This window comes from Diorhabda carinulata, chromosome 2, assembly GCF_026250575.1.
Source record: "Diorhabda carinulata isolate Delta chromosome 2, icDioCari1.1, whole genome shotgun sequence".
Classification (NCBI taxonomy): domain Eukaryota; kingdom Metazoa; phylum Arthropoda; class Insecta; order Coleoptera; family Chrysomelidae; genus Diorhabda; species Diorhabda carinulata.
In genome coordinates, this window is record NC_079461.1 from 3660061 (window position 1) to 3677193 (window position 17133).

Sequence of the window (17133 nt, forward strand, 5' to 3'; positions counted from 1 at the left end):
ATTTGATATAAAATGAATTGAAGTGAAAATCGTGAAGACTATTCCAAACGCCAAATATGAAAGTATTTACTCGCTGAATTTCTTTTAGATCCGTCTACTTCTGTTGTACTACATTAATTTTTGGTTTTCCAATCTAACAATTGCATTTGGAACGATCTAATATCAATTCCAATTGACTCAACATTGATCGCATTTATATTTGAGTTGAGAGAATTTAATATAAACACCAGTACGTTTTTGTTTATTTTAAATCACTGAAATTTTTCAGCAAATCTATTCTTTTCAAAATTTTGCTGAACTAATTCTTGTCAAAAGTTGCATCGTTTCGAATTTTTAAAAAACAAAACTGACTATAGTCGTGCGGTGGATGACTGACGGTCAACACTACATTTTTACGAGGATCGTCCCAGAGATGGCGGTAATTGCTTGGAAAATACCATAATATTCAATATATGTTTCAAGTTTGAAGATGCCACGTTGTTTTCAGTGAATTTGTAAACATGGAAAAAATTGGTCATCGTTATTTGATACAATACTTAAATATTTGAAAGGTCTTAGCCCAACCAATTGAGAACTGAACTAGATTCTACTCTGGGTAGCAGAGGCCGTATGACCTACAAAAACCAGCATTGTAGTGGTCGACCAAATGAGGTGACAACTCCAGAAATCCTCAAAGAGGTACTGGATGATCGTCGAATGAAAGTACGGTACATCGCCAAATTAACTGAAAATGTGGACATGAGAAAGCTATACCGCCTCTGGTCACAATGGAACAAAAACAGCGTCGTGAAGATATTTCCTTCGAGCCGAATTTTTGCTCCGTACTTGGTAGAGATTGAAATAAAATGAAATTGCTGAAATATAAGTCGCGTAGTTTCATTTCTAGGAATAAAACAATAGTTCAAATTTGTTATTTTCTAAAGAGTGTGATAATAAATTACTTATTTTTTCGTACGGAACTAGATAGTCCAAACTTCAAGCCACAAGCTGCTGATCCCCATGTTTTTGGTAGGAGAATTGTAAAATGTCTTATTAGAAACATGATTTTCATCCAGATGTTGCGGAATTCAAGAAATATTTGTGGTTAGTTGAATCAAAATTCCTTTCATATGAATTCCAAAGATTCCTCAAACTTATACTGCTTCTAATGTTAGAATACGGTACAAAATGAATAGTATAAAACCAAGCATAGGTGTCAATATCATATTAAATTAAAAACGTTTTTTTTTTTCTCGAATGCAGTACTTTTTGTTTCTGTAAACAAATCTATGAATCAGTAAGTTATCGTTAAGATATACGAATCAAAATATATTTGATCATCCATTACGAATTATGGATGTTCCTTTGATAAAATTAGTTTCTATGAACAATTTAATATTTTTTTTAATGGACAATATAACAAAATTTAATACTCGTAATAAAATAATTTCAGGTACAACTTCAAAACAATGGTCTTTGGTGTATCAATATATGTCTCTTCATGTTATGGATCTTTTTGAATTTTTTTGAACAGATTGGACATTGGTAACGAGCTTCTTTGCCGCATTGTTGTCTCATATGTGATTGCAACGAAAAGACGTTCTTATAATGTCCTCCACAAGTCGGGCATCTCACCGTGTTACCTACAATTATAATTGAATGAGAAAATCAGAATTTATCGCAATATAGATCTCGTCTGTATATTTCTGAGTAAGGTCTTTTAGTCACAAATTGATATAACCATCAGCTACTTGACGAGAATCATTGATTCTGTTATTTGAAGCATTTAGCAGAATAAAATCTATGACCGTAAGTTTTATCCGTTAGATTCAGAATCACTGAAAATTTGTTTAATAACAAAAAATGATTTGAAAGTCGAAAGAAACTTACGAATTCAATAGTAAGAAAAGATAATTTGGAAATATCAACAATAATAAAAAATGAAACAGCGATGGATATCACTAATTATCAATAAAACTTGTTCTTAATTTAGTCCATCCAAGTTGAAATGAATGAATGAATCAAATTGTTTTGTCTATATCCATGAGTTATATATAAAATAGATATTCACAAATAAATAATTCAATTCCATGTGTTTCATGACATATATGACACATAAAACACTAGAGTTTCATAGACCACATTAAAAAGGCGTCAGGCAATTGAAACGTAGATCCAAAAGTGTTTTATGACATTTTTTATGGTTCATAAAACACTAAAGTTTCATAGCATCAATCAGTTGTATATCATAAAACACTTTTTTTAGACCACTTCTAAAGACTTCAAGTAGTTGAACCATGGTTCTTCAATTTATAAAACACTAAAGGCGTCAAACAGTTAACCTGTGGACCCTTCGGTGTTTCATGGTATGTTTTACAGTGTATGAAACACTTCTCATACGTTTTAAAAACCATTTCCAAAAGCTTCAAACAGTTTAACTATTATTCTTAAATGTTCTATTATTTATAAAGCACTAAGGGCGTTAGACACTTGATTTGTGGACCCTTTAGTGTTTCATGGTATGTTTTACAGTGTATGAAACACTTCTCATACGTTTTAAAGACCATTTCCAAAAGCTTTAAACAGTTTAACTATTATTCTTAAATGTTCTATTATTTATAAAGCACTAAGGGTGTTAGACACTTGATTTGTGGACCATTTAGTGTTTCATGGTATGTTTTACAGTGTATGAAACACTTCTCATACGTTTTAAAGACCATTTCCAAAAGCTTCAAACAGTTTAACTATTATTCTTAAATGTTCTATTATTTATAAAGCACTAAGGGCGTTAGACACTTGATTTGTGGACCCTTTAGTGTTTCATGGTATGTTTTACAGTGTATGAAACACTTCTCATACGTTTTAAAGACCATTTCCAAAAGCTTCAAACAGTTTAACTATGATTCTTAAATGTTCTATTATTTATAAAGCACTAAGGGCGTTAGACACTTGATTTGTGGACCCTTTAGTGTTTCATGGTATGTTTTACAGTGTATGAAACACTTCTCATACGTTTTAAAAACCATTTCCAAAAGCTTCAAACAGTTTAACTATTATTCTTAAATGTTCTATTATTTATAAAGCACTAAGGGCGTTAGACACTTGATTTGTGGACCCTTTAGTGTTTCATGGTATGTTTTACAGTGTATAAAACACTTCTCATACGTTTTAAAAACCATTTCCAAAAGCTTCAAACAGTTTAACTATTATTCTTAAATGTTCTATTATTTATAAAGCACTAAGGGCGTTAGACACTTGATTTGTGGACCCTTTAGTGTTTCATGGTATGTTTTACAGTGTATGAAACACTTCTCATACGTTTTAAAAACCATTTCCAAAAGCTTCAAACAGTTTAACTATTATTCTTAAATGTTCTATTATTTATAAAGCACTAAGGGCGTTAGACACTTGATTTGTGGACCCTTTAGTGTTTCATGGTATGTTTTACAGTGTATAAAACACTTCTCGTACGTTTTAAAAACCATTTCCAAAAGCTTCAAACAGTTTAACTATTATTCTTAAATGTTCTATTATTTATAAAGCACTAAGGGTGTTAGACACTTGATTTGTGGACCATTTAGTGTTTCATGGTATGTTTTACAGTGTATGAAACACTTCTCATACGTTTTAAAGACCATTTCCAAAAGCTTCAAACAGTTTAACTATTATTCTTAAATGTTCTATTATTTATAAAGCACTAAGGGCGTTAGACACTTGATTTGTGGACCCTTTAGTGTTTCATGGTATGTTTTACAGTGTATAAAACACTTCTCATACGTTTTAAAAATCATTTCCAAAAGCTTCAAACAGTTTAACTATTATTCTTAAATGTTCTATTATTTATAAAGCACTAAGGGCGTTAGACACTTGATTTGTGGACCCTTTAGTGTTTCATGGTATGTTTTACAGTGTATGAAACACTTCTCATACGTTTTAAAGACCATTTCCAAAAGCTTCAAACAGTTTAACTATTATTCTTAAATGTTCTATTATTTATAAAGCACTAAGGGCGTTAGACACTTGATTTGTGGACCCTTTAGTGTTTCATGGTATGTTTTACAGTGTATGAAACACTTCTCATACGTTTTAAAGACCATTTCCAAAAGCTTCAAACAGTTTAACTATGATTCTTAAATGTTCTATTATTTATAAAGCACTAAGGGCGTTAGACACTTGATTTGTGGACCCTTTAGTGTTTCATGGTATGTTTTACAGTGTATAAAACACTTCTCATACGTTTTAAAAACCATTTCCAAAAGCTTCAAACAGTTTAACTATTATTCTTAAATGTTCTATTATTTATAAAGCACTAAGGGCGTTAGACACTTGATTTGTGGACCCTTTAGTGTTTCATGGTATGTTTTACAGTGTATAAAACACTTCTCATACGTTTTAAAAACCATTTCCAAAAGCTTCAAACAGTTTAACTATTATTCTTAAATGTTCTATTATTTATAAAGCACTAAGGGTGTTAGACACTTGATTTGTGGACCCTTTAGTGTTTCATGGTATGTTTTACAGTGTATGAAACACTTCTCATACGTTTTAAAGACCATTTCCAAAAGCTTCAAACAGTTTAACTATGATTCTTAAATGTTCTATTTTTTTTAAAGCACTAAGGGCGTTAGACACATGATTTGTGGACCCTTTAGTGTTTCATGGTATGTTTTACAGTGTATGAAACACTTCTCATACGTTTTAAAGACCATTTCCAAAAGCTTCAAACAGTTTAACTATGATTCTTAAATGTTCTATTTTTTTTAAAGCACTAAGGGCGTTAGACACATGATTTGTGGACCCTTTAGTGTTTCATGGTATGTTTTATGACTCGTAAAACACAATAGAAGGCATCAAACAATTTAATTATGAATTTAAAGAGTTATATAGGTCATAAAACAGTTTTTACACATTTTATAAACTACGTTTGAAGGTTTCAAATTGTTGAACTAGGTTTCTTGGATATTTTATCATTTATAAAACACTTTCAAACACTTAAACTATAACCTCAAAGTGTTCATACCTATCAAACAATTCAATTATGACCCTATAATATGGTAAATATAGTTGAAAGTATAATAATATTTAAGGTATATATTGAAATAAGAAATCAAATCATGTAATCAATTCTGTGTACTCGGTTCATGTGACTAGTGAGATGATGTTTTCTTCTGAATGTTGATGTGCACATTGTGCAGCAGACTGTTTTTTCTTTTCCGCAATCGTAGTACAGGTGAACACGATAGCTATTATGATTTTTGTACAGCTTGTTACAAGTCGGACATTGAATTCCTGAAAGTACGAAATTGTGAAATTATATTTATAATATTTGATTACTGTGGTTATTGGCATTATTGGTTCGTAAAACCAAAAATACTTGTCATTTCGACTAATATAGTGTCTTATCATTAAAATGAACAAGCTCATCCGTCTTGAAGTGGGTCTCGGACAACAAACAAACGTAAATATCTTTGTCAGATTGAAGGGAGATAATTAGCTGAAATAACTAAATTACAAAACGAAAGATTCTGGAGGTATTAAGTAGATAGAATGTCAGAAGACAGATGAGCTAAAACTGTAGGCAGACCCCCAAAGAGTTGGTACTAGAGCTGGAGTTCAGCTTCTCAAGAAGATCCAAGAAGAGGACCAAACGTACAGTATTGAACGGGACCTGGTCCTATTGAAAGAGGAAGAAGAAAACGAAAGCTTACATTGTTGCAATGAATAACTTTCCGCAATCAAAAATACTCCTAATATTCCATAAACAATACCAATTGGAGTAATCGTTTTGACCGATATCCCTGGAAAAGATTCAGAAATAAAGTTCTATTATAATAAGATGAAATCAACGAATACTATTTTTTGTAGATGCTAAAGATGCAAAGTTCAACACTCATTATAGCAGTCTTTTAATTTGTTTCATGACACCAAAGTGTTTTCTTCTATTTGAATGTTTCATTACACACTGTTTTTGTTGAAATTGGATACGTGATTATTTCTTTAGACGCCAAACCCTTCAGTGAAAACGAAAGGAAGATCAATAAGGAATAAGATGAAGAAAGTTACATGGCACCTGAAGACATCAGGATTAAGTAAAAAAGAGCTGCAACTTCTAGATTCGTTTACCAACATTAGGGTTGTTGCATGAATGAGTTTCATTTTTATATTTTTTCGTTCCGTTCTTTAAAAGTTTCACATTGAAAATTGTCATTTTGAAAATGAGTTATGTAATCAGTAACCCATTTGGTTAAGTACTTGAGATTTGGGCTTTCAGATGTTCTTTTCTTCGAAAATGTTCGTTACACACCAGACATAAATAAGTTTTTTCTCTAGTTTTGCGCACTCTACGGGAACGATCATTTTTATAAAGTTATATTTTTTAGTTAGTACTAACAATCGAAAACTTTATGATCAAGAAAATTTTAAAATAAAATAAAGGATACTATCGAATATACTGTTTAATCACATTCTCGTCTGATATTTTAGTAAAACTACAATCAGCGTTTCCTTTATTACATCCCGGATTCGTTAGTAAATGATGCATTAAATAATCTCTACGCCTCAAGGGTTTACTGCACGTTATACAAACATATATTGGTTTAATACCACAATCTCTTGAAAGGTGAACTGCTAATGAGTTTTTAGATTTGTACGCTTTAGAGCATTGAGGACATATCAAGAGTTGACCTGCAAAGGACAATAGTATAAAATTAAATAAAAAATTAATATACGTTGTCTAATTTCATTTTGTCTTTGAGGATTACAAGCGCGTTGGTCACGCGTGCCGGCAATTGCATCAGCAACCAATCGTAAACAGAATGCTACTCATATGTAAAAACTTCTATGAGAGAATTGTTAATATGAATAATGGCGAAAATATTATTACAATAAAAGTAAAACCAATGAAATGTGGACGAGTAAGATGCTAACACCAAAAGGTTAAGGATAAAATTTGCGACTACACAGTTGTTAGATTTATTCCAGTCCGCTATTCTCAGATCTCCATCTATTATTGCATGTCTACTGTATGTTTCCTATCTTAGAGTTGGTCGTACTCAACGTTTTCTACCTAGAGGCTCCCATTCTATTATTGGCATTAGACCGTTCTTATTGCTGTTGTCATCAGTAATTTATTATTGGATTAGAGTGCAAATTAGAAGACAAAAATGAAAAAAAAGTTTATTTCTTTTACACTTTTTTCGGATCACACTCTACAAATATTTACTGGATGCTTTTTTCGTAAAAATCTCTCGGCTTGTGACGTAATCATTCAAACCTCCATATTGCTTTTGAATCACAGTACACCAAGTGCCTTTTTCAATGGACCAAATAAATAATAGTCGCATGATAACAAATCCTGACTATAGGGAACCCAATTCGTTCAACGTTTCCATCTTAAGCCGAGCTGTATGAGGTCTAACGTCGCTTACACCAGTATCGCATCGGTTGTATCTTCTTCCCCGCTAACTTCGCTTTAACTACCTCGACTTCAACTTTCTTCCTCCACTTCCGGAATATAGTGGTGTACCCAAGTGTGTTCCATGTAATGAAAGTAACAGCAAAACACTTTCGGGACGCTCTGGAGTAGACAACTTTAACTTCCTTAAATGTCACTCTAGCCACTTTAATGTTGACAGTTGACGGTTTCATTTCGATGATTTTGCATAACCTTAAATTTTTAATTTTTTGAAATTATTTGCTTTATCCGAAGATGACTCAATAACAAATGTACTGTTTGTCCTTGGCATGCAAATAACTATTATTATATATACTATCTACGCTTGTTCTGGGTGACTTGCCTTGGTAAGAAGGTTCAATTTAGTTCTCAAATCTTGAAGAATTCTTAACTACAAATACCAAATAACCTTCCAACATTCTACATTTTATAGAATTATAAGTATGTGTTAAATATAACTTCTCATTATTTAGTTTAGACAATGAATATATTAATTTTAATTTCAAGATTTTGTATTGAAAATATTGTTAGAAATTTTCCTCGGAATGTACAGCGCCTCTCACTATCAAAGTGAAATTAGACAAGTTGTAATTAAAACCAATACATCAGGCAACGCTGCCGTTAAAATCTCGAGGGTGATAATTCTAATGCTTTCCCATTATACAGTCAATAACAAAAGTTGAACTAAAAAAGTTTTATTATAAATAATTCAATCTCCAATCATACCAACACGGTATTTATGAAAATTATAATAATTTAGAAAAATGAACGTTATGTTTATTCAACATATGTCGTTTCAAATGTTCGTTCCTTTTAAAACTTAAGACGCATAGCGAACAGGCGTATTGTTTTCCTTTACCACAATCTCTAACGCGATGTACTTTCAAAGAATGTTGGCTTTTATAATATTTAAAACAGCTCGGACATTGCACTCGATCTTGATCTAAAATCAAATCAATATTAGAAATGTTTTAAACAACATTCGATCTACAATAAAATTCCTACCTTTAGATTTTTTAACTGGTTATTGGGCTGTCCAAACACAATGTCCTATAAAAAGCTAAAGAGGTACCTTAACTTGAGCCTTTTAGCGTCACTAAGCAAACTGTTTAAAGCCGGTACCACAAGATACGTTCGAGGCTACCAACGTTGGATGCTGGTATGATCGTGTGGTTGCGTTGAAAGGAGTACCCAGCATTGGAACGAAATTGGAACCACACTCCAAGTCCTCTTGCGTGTAAATGCTACGTGTTTTGTATGAAAAATCAAAGTTGCCACCAGTTTAATTTAAAAGAATTCATATCTCTCGTATGCTGTTTTGCCACGTTTTTATTTCTTTAAGCAATTTTAGATAAGGTTCCAGCCTTCGTCCAACGTTCAGTCAAAGTTGGAAAGATAATGTTGAGGCAAACGTTATACGTATCGTGTAGTACTGGCCTAAGCCTCACACGTGTAAATACTTGGCACTCATCTATAACGTAGACCGCAGTTTCTTCCTTATCATGCACGAAGGGTACTGCAGATCATCAGTGATCGGTGGTTAAAAAGCCAACGACCAGCTTAACTTCGAGATTCAAATGGAGCAGTTGATTGATAAGAGATGTAGAAGACTATGGCATGTATCATGAACATCAAAATCGTTTCCAACGATATTATTTAAATCAAAATTGAGCACTATAAACAAACTATATTCCGGGTACTGTCTTGATAGTGGTAATAAATTATATTATTCACAGAACAAATTATTTTCCCTCGTTTCTATTTACGATTATGCAGTACAACTTTTGCAGTACAAAGTCATATGCAGTCTCTTGATAGATGTACTGCTAATGAGTTCATAGTTCTATAGACTTTAAAGCACTGTGGGCAAATAAATATGGTACCTACAAAAAGATTGGGTGATTAAAGTGAGTTTAATATAAAGTTGTCGCAAGATATTTTGAGATTAAAGTCTACAAAAGAATCAAAAAGCGTTTTCCATTGTTTCTATAGTCCGGAAAAGGATTTAGAATCTTTCACACGAATGTTTCAAAAAAGAGGTTATTAATTCCCGAAAACCAAAAACGATTATTGAAATATTTACAGGTAGTTTTTAAAAATTGATGAAAGCTAGTCGAAGCTTATGTATTAACAGTATTTTATTCAAAATTACTGCTATTAAACACTTTTCTATCTGGAAAAAAGAACTGTTGGGTTATGTAGAAGAAAAGATAGATTTAATAAAACATTTTCATGTTGAATTTTTATAATTACTTATAATATTAAGGCACTGGTATTGATTACATTGAAAAATAATACTAAACTAAAGCATATAAATAATAAGCAATTATAGAATACTTTTTGGTCATTCAATACTATCAGTTCAAAATATCGAGATTTGAAATTAATTAATTAATTTACTATACAGAGTGAGGAGAAAAACTGACTCCCTAGAATTGAAAAAGTTTTGTAGAATAAGTCAATTTTTATTTGAGAGTTTTATCTAATAACATTCTTAGGGAGTTAATTTTGATTGGCACCTCACACGTAACAATACACAGAATGAATATTTATACAAGGTAAAGGAAAAAATAGCCCGTTTCATATTACAAACATAGACATGGCACAAAAAGAAAAAGTGCGCGGCGACTCATTTAGATTTTTTAAAATGGGAATTTTCAGATGCAATTGGAATCTTTGTTTAAATAATAGGAAAGTTTGTCCCATTTTTTGAGTTATTAGAGGAGTCGAAATATAGGTAGTGGGTTGAAAATTGATAATAATTTTGTTATTATGGAATTACAGAGGTTTTATTAAATATAAATTGTTCAAAATCATACCATGAGATCATCATAGAGAAACGTAGTGCAAATCATTAAAAATTTACATCCTGACGTGCTAATATTGTTAGTAGTTAATAATAAACTGATGTTTGACATTCGACAATCAAAAATTGCCAAAAATCGAAGTGATAAAATATATTCCCATGTATGCTATCTCTACATTCGAAAAATTATCTCTGATTTCGCTTTTCTTAAACTATAGTAAATTTAATTCAAAAATATAATTAAACAATTATAACTTGAGTGTTATTTTTTCATTATAATTTGACCCCCACGTTAATTTAGTAGCTAAAAGATACACAGCAATTTTTCAATAGAAAATCTGTTCGAAACCATCCATTTTTTCAAGCTCCAAGAATTATTTGAATTGAAAGTTGAAATTATACAAAAAAGTCACATGTAAAAACATTTATATTGGAGATTCTAGAAACTATGTTTAGAGACAGGATTCCGAATAGTGATATAAAAAAAGCATCTGACACTCTTCTCATAGAAACTTCGGAGAGGAAAACAGCCTGGGAGATAATAAAGTAAGATAATTTGTAATGGAGTTGAGTTACTCGAATTTAATCTATAAATTCTAGAAATATATTATATATTAAATATTAGTGAGTTACCGCTTTTTATAAAATGTTGAAAGTATGCGGCAGGAAATAAAAAATTAACCAAAAATGACAGTATAAAGGAAAAAGAACAATGAGTGAAAGTTGTGGTAACAAAAAAAATCATTTAGTCATATTGGTACAAAGTTTTAAACATTATTTTCTCTCTAAAAACAAACTGGTAAGCTTGTACTGGATACTGAGTACTTGAACTCAAACTTATTGAGGTTTCCATATGTGTGAGGATAACGTAAATAATATTTATCCCAAAATATACAACTACAATAATAAACTAATGAATACTGAGAAGGTATTTCATCCCGACGTTACTAGAAGACCTAATAAATAGTCGAATAATATCCATACAAAAACTGCTTTCAATTTTTTTCAACTACAGAAGACTTTAGTACAAGAGATGATATCAACAGAGAATTTAGCAATAAATAAATAAACAAGAGCATTTTATAAATCGAAAAGGACGAAATGTTTCCAAGAGATTTGTATGAAAGCCTTTTAACATGAATTTGACATTATTTATAATGAAATTGTAGAGTTTGTTTATTTAATTCCAGATTTAATATGGAAGAACAATTTGGAAATGATTCCGTCAAAGTTAGCTCAGCAACTATTTCGTAATGAAGAATTGGAGCAGATGATTTGGCATCAGGAGGTGCCCCAAAATAAAGCTAGTAGATCTTTGAATTGGTTATGTTGTAACTTCTTTATAACAATTCCAAGAAATTCTTGATAACTGATCATTCTATAATACAATTTTCATTTATTTTTGTTGTTGGTAGTTTCAAAGAAGAATTATATCGAAATATACTGAAACGTTACCTACCCTGTTACCTTAAATTCAACGAAATACTTGATTAAAGGGTGTCAAATTATAATATAAATAAGTGGATGTATTAATTAAAAATGTTGTAATTTCATTGTTGCAAAAGAACCGGATTTTCAATCAAATTTCAGTTAAAGATAAAGGTATTCGCAGCTTACTATAGGAGACAACAAGTAGGACAAACGAAATGTAAACTTGACGTTAGACTTCAAGCGCATATCGGGAAACGAAAAGTAGATGAAAAACCGTACCATTTAAGAAGAACGGATTCTCTCATATTTTAGTACTTAGATTGACCGCGACGTTTTGTAATAAATCTGTCGTATCGAAAAGAACGCCTGTAGAAGAACTTTTAACGTTGGATTTGTTTGTTACGGGACTTTTATTGTGTTGACTACGTTGATGTACTTTCAAATCGTATTTATGTTTAAATTTTCTTTGGCAATATTCACAAGCGTATTTAGGTTCTTGTCCACATTCGAATTTAATGTGCCTGGTTAGAGAATGTCGTAATCTATAAGTTTTCGTACATTTGGTACACATGAAAAGTTCCGATAAAGAATCTACGGTAGTATTTTCTTTTTTCTTCATTTTCCTCTTCTTAATCGTATTTTCTTTCTCCGATTCAAAATAGGACAGAAAATCTGAAAATGTGGATAGACCATTTTTATTATAATAAACTAAATATAAAGATGGACATATACCATTTTTTTATACGCAAGTAAAACGTACTATAGTTTTTTCCAAAATAAGACTGAAAATTGGTACTATGTCCATCAAATCTACCTACCCAACAATTAAGTTTAAAACTACATCCTGGTACTTCTACACTTATGTACTTCAACAACATCTAACCCAAATACAGATTCCACAATATAACGTTCACTATTTCAATAAAAAAATCTCAGTAAATAAAAGATATACAATGTGTAGTGATATTCATATATTGTTTTAAATAAAAATCTTGGGTATGGAAAAAAAACATAAAGAAATGTATTGAAATATCTATGTCATATCTACAAAACATGTCATCAATATGAAAAGTTTTGAAACATTTTGTTTCCCAACAGTTAATTTAAATTGTATAAGTGCTTGTAAATATTTTAGTGTTTAGTGCATGGTTTAGTGAATAAATCAATTAAGTAGGTAAGTTACACCGTCTCAAGCCCGAACGAGACTTGTTTAAAGTTATAAAAAGCAAAACTATTTGACGAAAGAAATATTTTAACATAGTTTTGAAGAAAATCTAATAATTTTAGTAACACTGCTCCATAGTTTCATCACTGGCTTCTGGCAACGCTGGTAATTTTTGTTTTTATTATCCCTACAGGCGTTTGTTATAGCCAAGCATTCACCATTATTAAATCTCAGGAATACAAAAACATTCTTCATTTTTTACACCTTGGTGACAATTTTTCCTTCATCAATGTTTTTAAATAACTGACTGAAATAATCTTTTGAAAATGTTCATTATCGATATCTGAATATTTACAGAATTAACTTTATATGAACTGGTTATGTTTCACTGATTGGCAGTACAATATTTTGATCTGCTAGTTATCCATTTTTGTTTTCATGTCAATAGTCTATTTCTCAACTTTTGTAAATTGTTTTGGTAAGTCGTTCTGGCTTTCCAGACACTTTGTACCTATACCTACAAGATAATAATTTTGGGGTTTTTATATTCCAATTGGTTGCTAGTAGAATCTGAAGTTGTCCACTGCCATGCCCACCGTCTTAAGGTGATTCTGGTTATCACGAGACAATCTTCAAACTTTTTAGTTAGTATGGTTATTAATCTTTTAGATTATCTAAAGTGTTTCTTCAATCAGACTCCATTCGTTTAGTTCTTTATTGATGTGGCATCTAGAGAGTCCACAAAAAGGCTCTGATGCAAAGTCAGATGAAAGTCTATTATCACCAAATAAATTTTTAATCTACAAGACACCAAAACCAAACTTTAACATCAGTATTTAATTTTATATCCAGCTTCATGATGTTCGTAACGATTCCAAAAAACATTTTGGTCCATTGTAAAATAGATTTCTATCATCTTCAGCTTCTTTGCGTTTGATCTTATGATATAACTTTCCCTAAAACTGAAATGAATTAATAAAAGGCAAACAATACCAAAACATTTCTTCTTTACAAATTACTTAACAAGAATCCTATTTATTTCAACTCAACATTTATGTAGGCATTTAAAAAATGTCGAACTATAGATGTGTTGTATTGAAATGAAAATTTGTGTGAGTTACAGGGCGTTAATTTATTTCTATTAAACTTGAAAATCATAAACTTCCAGAGATGATCAAAAGGTAACCTCCAGGTAAAATCCAATCTGCTTCACTTCTGATAGACTGCTGAATACAGTGGAAAAGGTGAATTACATTACAACTGCGTAAGAAGTTATTTTAAATATCTTTACATACAAATTGAGCCAAATTTTTTTTCATTTTTGATATTGCTATGGAAAAAAAGGATACAAATGTTACTCCAACAGATTTTCTAAAACTTTCCGACACATAGTGATGAATACATTACCTATTCTTATATAATTGGAGTAGTGTTTTCAATTTATACACGAAAATGAAAAGAAATCAACTGGAGATAAGTCTGGACTGCGTGTTTCGTTTTAGGGTTTTATTCGATACGAAGTTGTTAGTGGTATCACCTCATTCGACTTCTAGATCAGTACTCAAAAGTTTATGGCTCACGCTGTATAGGAATCTCGGAAAAGAATTGTGTCTAGATAACCTAGGAATGTACAACTTTTAGAAAAAGTTTAATAAGGTTGTCATTATTTGAGAATTTGACTTCGTTTGTAAATACGAAAGGATACAAAGAAATAAATTTCCTTTTGGTATATTTCAAATAGTTTTTATACTAATATTTACTTCTTTTCTAGTCCTAGTTTGTTCAAAATTGAAGACTTTCTAGAATCTAGATCTAGATCTATAATGTTTATAAGGATTTATCGACTTAAAAAACAGTACGTTTGGAAAAAAACCTGTTTAAAAAATAAATAAAACAATGTGAACTTAAAGTATAATTTATTGCATTAATTCTGTATTGGCGTGAACAGTCATGAGATGTTTTCGAAGATTAGATCTTCTATGAGATTTATAAGGGCAGAGGACACAACAAATTTTAGGCGGTTGACCGCATTCTCTAAGATGACACAACATGTGGCAACGATGTTTGTATCTTTTGCCACATTTAGGGCATTCGTGGATACGATCTAAAACAAAGTCAAAATAACTTACAATCGATTCAATTACACAATTGAATACATTTAAGACATTCAATTTGTTTTATTTGAAAGCAAATGTCCTACAAGCAGAATTGTGGGATAAGAATACATAAGGAAGAAACTGTATTGTCCAATCCCAGCTCTATTCTTCAAATCAACTCCAATTAGTAGTAAGGAAGCCAAACGTGATGTTTCTAACAAATATTATGAATTAATATTCGAAATTTTATTCAATGGTTGTGACTCAACGTTCAGCAAGCTCTTTGAAACATTGGTAAAACCTTTCTTTCGACTTTCCACATCACCTTTGAATTTTAATTTTATCTACCCATGAATTTCGCATAGATCTGGATAAATAGTAATCTAATTGTGCAAAGTCCGGAATAAATGCTGGATATGATAGGAATTGAATACCATTAAGTTCTTCAAACCTTATCCGCGTAACTTTTACAGTATGTGGTTTAACATACACCACCATAGTTCCACCAGACTCGCAACAAGACTTTTATAGATTTTCCTTAATGATAATTTCAAATGGCGACGTATGGTATCTTTAGATAGTCCAAGGGAGTCCAATAATCGATGCTGGAACAAGATTGGTTTTCTACTGTAACCTCAATACCCCGTGTAAGTAGAGGACCTTAGCGCGAACGATCTTCAAGCTTCAATCTCGTCTATCACGTGGATCCCAGAAGTACCTAGCCCAACAAAGAAAACACGAAAATTCGATATCCTTTTTATAAGAATCATCAAGCTCCTCAAAAAAGCCATTAACTGCAGATATTATCTCTTCATTGTTGGAAAATCTTTGACCACCGGAATCTGGGAACAGGAAATAATCTGAGGGGGCTAAATCTGATGAATAAGTAGCCATTCAAACTTTAATTCATTAATTTTGGCCATTGCAATGACAGATGAATGAGCTGGTGCATTGTCTTGATGAAACAACACTTTCTTCGTAGCCAAATGCGGTCATTTTTGCTTGGTTTCTTCGCTCATTGTTGTATAATACTGGCTGGTGATAGTTTTCCCTTTTTTCAGTCTTTGCCTTCTTTGGAGCCGGTTCTCCCTTTTCAGTTCGTTGTTTTGATTGTTTTTTTATTTAAGGTGTAAAGTGATAGAACCACGTTTCATTCATGGTTATTAAACGGCCTCATTTCTGTGAAACATAGCCAAATACTCGATCTTCACGACGCTCTTTTTGTTCCATTGTGACCAAAGACGGCACCCATCTTGCACACAGGTTTCTGACTGAAAATGGTCACTATTAATGGCTGCCAAACAAATACTAAACAACGTGGCGTCCTAAAACTCGCAACATATGCTGTATATATTGTGTACTTTCTAATATAATGGTACTTTTCAAGCAACTATCGTCATTTCTAGGTCATGTCAGGTACTTCTGGGACCATCCTTGTAAAACGATTAAACTAATGCTGTGTTGTTTGCTTGGTAATTAAGTCTTCCCCCTTTAATCTTTTGGTTCCAATAATGTCTTAATAATGAACAAATTTATGAAATTCCATACTATTTATTTGCAAAAGATACTTCGTCGTCAATAAGCAAAAAGAGAAGTATTAAAAATAACTTTTTATAGAATTAGACTAGTCTTAACAAGTTGAAACATGTTTAAATTGATGCGTGGGACATCCTTTATAGTTTCATTGTCAACAAATTATTTTTATATAAAAAATTCATTTCAAAAATTGGTTGTAAACGAAAAATGTTTCGCTCTTAAGTTTTCAAAATTGATTCTTACTTAATTGGATTCAATAATTTGTAAAATTTTTTTGTAATCGTGTTATATGGCTCTTCTCCCTCTCAATAGTATATATTTTTTTAAATTTATACGTCCGTAAAATTACCGTAGAATATATCTAGAAAAAATGCTAGTACAGAAATACAAAAATGTTTTGGAGTTTGTTCTATGTCGTTTTTTTCCAATGAAACACCTTGTATATTAAAATAAAAGTCGATTTTAGTAAAAAGATTTATTGGAAAATGTCTACCACTACCTGTAAGCTTCAATATAAAAATATATATCTATTAAAGAAAAAATTATAACAAATAATATCGGGAGCAAATGTAAATATTTTACAAACTAATATCAAATCAGAGAAACTATCTATGAAAAAAAAATGGTAAATATAAATCACAAATCACGATCAATTTGAGTATTGTTT

The 17133-nt window shown here is 31.2% G+C and overlaps 1 protein-coding gene across 13 annotated transcripts in view; it reads right to left on the minus strand.

Moving 5' to 3' along the window:
• Nucleotides 1-17133, minus strand: part of LOC130904067 (longitudinals lacking protein, isoforms A/B/D/L) — a 593400-nt gene that overhangs the window by 478070 nt on the left and 98197 nt on the right. The window lies entirely within an intron of this gene.